Genomic DNA, 4,415 nt, shown 5'->3' on the forward strand with positions numbered 1-4,415 from the left:
ATATGTGTTTAGGACAGGGCACTCCAACTTTTCATACTAAGTGGGCCTCAAGAGTACTTTGACATGGAATCCATGGGCCACACATGGGGAGTGAAGCCAAATTTTGACGCTCTCCATCCCCAGCCCTCACACTGCCTTCCCAAATTCAGCCAAGTGATGCTCCGGCTTTTGAGAAGGAGGCACAAGGCCCTGGAAGGGTCCTAGGGCCCTCCTTGCTCCTTCCCAAAGCTGGAAAAGTGCTAACTAAACTTTGGGAAGGAAGAAGGAGGACTCTAGGACTCTATCAGAGCCCTCACACCTCCTTCACAAAGCACAGTGCCCCATTTACCTGGCTTTAGGAAGGCAGCGTTAGGGCTGGGGGGGGGGTTGTCAAATGTTGCCAAGGACTGGGGGGGCTCAATGTCCGTGTGTGGCCCTCGGGGCACATTCTGGACCACCCTGGTTTAGAATTACAGCCTAAGAAACAAAATATCTCATTTGCAAAAGAACCGGGCTTTGAAGCAATTTATATGGGGTTGTTTTGGTATGTGAAAGCCCCTTTAAGATGTGTTTTTGTCCATAATATGTCTGTTATGGGGCCTGTCCATAATATGTCTTTGGATCAGGTTTTTGAGGTTCCACTTTGTCCACATTTAGAGTTTCACCCCCCCCAGCAGCCAACCAGTAAACACAAGAAATATAATCTTGCAGCCAACCTGCAGTGCACATAAGCTTTGTTCTGAGCACATTTCAACTAGCTGCTTAAAGCAGAACTCGCTGTGCTGCCACAACACGTTTCCCAGCAACACAGAACACATGGTAGATTAGCTCTATCTTGCAAAGCTTTTGGGGAAGGGGGGAGCATGCGTATTAGTCCTGTTTTTAAAGATCCAGAGACCATATCTTTGTTGGAAAGGGAGCTAGATGTTGGAATAACACCAGCCCTCTGAAACATAAGATACACTCCACTTGTTCACATAGTTTATGACCTTGGATAGCTGATAAGCCAATACGATACGATTTCAAGCCCAGTGTTTTGCAAGCTTCAGGTACCAGGTGTTACTGAAGGTCACTGTTATGGAAAAATGGTCTCTCCCACAATTAGGAGAAGGCTACAGAGAATAGTTTTTATGCAACACAGCTTGTTGATGATTAACAGGGTGTTTTTTTAACTGCACAGTTAATACTTATTCAAAGCACCCTGTTAGGATAGGAGTGGAGGCAGGGAGAAATGTTTATTAAACACTCATTGTGAATGATGTATGAGAAATTCAAATGCATATGATAGGAAAAGGCAATCAATTATGTTTTGAAAGAAATAAAAATGTGTGAGGTTATTTTGGTATAACAGGGCTGTCTATATGCTTCCTTTCTAAAAAGGAACCCATAGTTGACAAACTGAAGTCAGAATGGGCCTTTGACATTTGAATGTTTCTCTAAAATCAATCTTACCTGCATGTTATTGTGGAATATTAAAAACAAAATAGGTAAACTTGGCAACCAAAGTCACAGGCTATGACTTTCTTTGCAGTGACTACAATGAAAATCTTTGCACTCTTGGAGATACCATGTTTGTGTGGTTTAGATTACAGACTGGCACTGGAAACAGGGATAGGGAATTGGTGGTCCTCCAGATGTTGTTGAACTCCCAACTCCCATCAGCCTCAGGCAGCATGGTCAATGGTCAAGGAAGATGGGAGTTATAATCCAGCAACTTCTGGAATGCACCATTCTTGACCATCATGGTTGCTGAGCTGGCACAGCCCTACCATTAGGCAGAATGAGGCAACCACCTCAGGTAGCTGATTCTGAGTGGTGGAAACTGTTAACTGTTTGATTTATTGTTGCATTTCTATCTCCCAGGGAGAGATGCTCGTGGAATTTTGCTGACTCAGGTGCCAAAATAACTTGGCCAAAATAATTTTAGACCTATGAGCCTTGTCCAGGGAAGGGTGGCACCACTATCTATTCTGTCCTGGGGAATGAAATGTCTTGGTCTGGCCCTGCTGCTGGGCAGCTAGCTGAACTCCATCGTTGTGCCTCCCCTCTGTTTCCCCTACTGACCATCTTTCTACCTGAACAAAACAGTATCATATATCAGGTAAACCTAATGCAAGGTCAAGTGCTAAGAAATCTGTCAGCCTGTCGGCTCTGGAAACCCCAGTTATCTACTGGGACAAAATGAGGAAAGTGACTGGCTGTAGTTGACCAAAAGGCAGAAAGCCCAACTTTTAGCATTTACATATTGCTGTTGTTCAATGGACTGTTTTCCTGTAATTGTACATTTGTGTTTGAAATTATTTGGGAAGTATCTGTGAGGGTGGCAAGGGTGGGGGGAGGAATAAAAAGATTGAGGGAAAGCTCAGGGACATTGGGGGGTTTGGCAAAAAATAACCTGTGCAATAACTGTTGCATAAACATAGAGCTTACTCATAACCAAATCACGTGACCCATTTCATGAGCCAAGCTGTGAGTGACTTCACTTGATGCCCAGATGCAGGAAATTACTCTAGAATAACTAATTGGTGGGATATTTTAGACTGTGCCTGTGGCAGCTCATGGAACAAATCAACACACAGTCTTGTGAAATGGGCAGCAGTTTGGGAATAGATAGTTACCGTAAATGCCTACAGGGTGCAGGCCCGAAAATATAGACTAACATGGGAGAAATATGAGCCCTGGTGAGCTATTGTGTTCAATAAAACCTTCCCAATACTTCACCTGTGATATTGTTTCATAACATTTGTGTGCATGCATAGATGTTCCTGTGGAACAGAAACTAGAAGAGAGACAGTTCAAAAATCATATGCACATTTGGTTCAGTATAAGTTTTATCTTTTCAGTACAGGCTTAGGAAATGCAAAGAAGCAGTTTTAGTGTCAGTGTGAAAATATCCCAAATGTTCACTATGACAAACAAGGTGCTCTAGCAGGAATGAAAGCAAGCCAGCCAGTGTAAACATATCCATGGAAAAAACTTTCTAATGAAGCAGATGGTAACTTTCGTAGCAGGAATGGCAAACCTAAGGCTGGGGTGGGGAGAGGGCAATTGTGACCCTCCAATCCTCTCCTGCTCTAGCCCTCTGGACTCCCCCCATGGCAAATCCCCTCTCCAGCCACACGCCCTGTGCTGCATCCTAAAAGCCATTGACACCACAGGGTGGGATTGTAGCCTAATATTTCACTTATGTCTCAGAATAATTCTTTCTTTATTCATTCTCTCATATCCTTCTTCCTCCTCCCCCCCCCCAGCTCGACAAAAGAAGTTCCAAAAGCAGCTTAAAATGTCCAGTTCAAAACTCAATTTACCAAAATTATATTTCACAGACAAAGCAAATCAGCAGTCTGAAAGTCATAAACACAAGACTGGGAAACAGTAAGACACAGCACAAGCTTTTCTGAAGAAGGAAGGGGAGCTGGTTCACCAGGTTGAAGAGGGAAAGGAGGATCTTGAATCCTCTCACTAATGGCAAAGCTAATAAAGGTCTGCCAACAGCTGTCTTCCATGGAAGATTGTCTTGATCCAATGTGCCGAAAAAGCATGAGCCTTTAACAGTGCATTTGTCTGCCTCAACACAATCGTTGAAATGTTTGCCTTCATTACGGCTCCATCAAAACAATACAGAATTAAGGGGGGGGGAGTGAGTAATGTCAGCCAGCTATTGTGTTCATAGGTACAGCCCTGTTTTTATGCCTGCAAACACAAAACCTGGGCTTGTCAGTGAACTGGTGAATTGGCAAATAAGATATCCAACACCTTTGTGCAACATCTGCTAATCCAGGTGCAGAACACGGCATGAGCCCTTTGTTTGTGGATCCGTTAGAGAGAGAAATGCAAAATCACAATTAAGCAATATGTTTTTCTCAGCCTCACTCTTCTTCCTTCACACACACACTTGATGTCTGACATCTCTCTGTTAGCCGCTCCTTCTCTTTCACACCCCAGCTCCTCGTTTTCTTTGATATGTGGGGGCTGCATTCTTTATTCCCATTTATCTGGGAAGTTATTCCCACTGAACTCAGCAAGACTTAATTCCGACTACAGTGTGTGTTCAGTAGGGCAAGGCTGCCAACGACAAGCAAAATATCCGTCAAGGTTTTTGTGCTTTTAACAGAAAGCCGGCAAGTAAAACTTTGTGTACCACACTGATACAGTGATAGGAAAGCTTCTCTGGATAAAAGGATACTGTCACGCTCTTGTTAAAGGCACAAGATCCCTGTGATGGGGGGCGGGAGGCTGGAAAACCCAGGGGAAGGAGATAAGCCAAGTAGGTAATCCAAATTTATCACCTGCAAGAACAAAATTCCAAATAGTGTGTGCCTGCGTGTGAGTGTGTATATAACAGCTTTATCAAAGCCACCAGTCTCAAACCTCATTTCCTGCAAATCTCAACACCTTTCAAGATCAGGAGCAATAACTCTGATCCAGCCCCTTCT

General features: G+C 43.8%; 1 long non-coding RNA gene across 1 annotated transcript; it reads left to right on the plus strand.

Annotated features, from left to right (window-relative positions):
- Positions 1–1,901: 1,901 nt before the first annotated feature.
- Positions 1,902–3,610, plus strand: LOC310759207. Its single transcript, XR_014546268.1, has 2 exons — positions 1,902–2,080; positions 3,231–3,610. It is a non-coding gene; the product is annotated as an uncharacterized lncRNA (long non-coding RNA).
- Positions 3,611–4,415: the final 805 nt, after the last annotated feature.

Source organism: Podarcis filfolensis (genome assembly GCF_964270895.1).
Source record: "Podarcis filfolensis genome assembly, chromosome: 3".
Taxonomy (NCBI): domain Eukaryota; kingdom Metazoa; phylum Chordata; class Lepidosauria; order Squamata; family Lacertidae; genus Podarcis; species Podarcis filfolensis.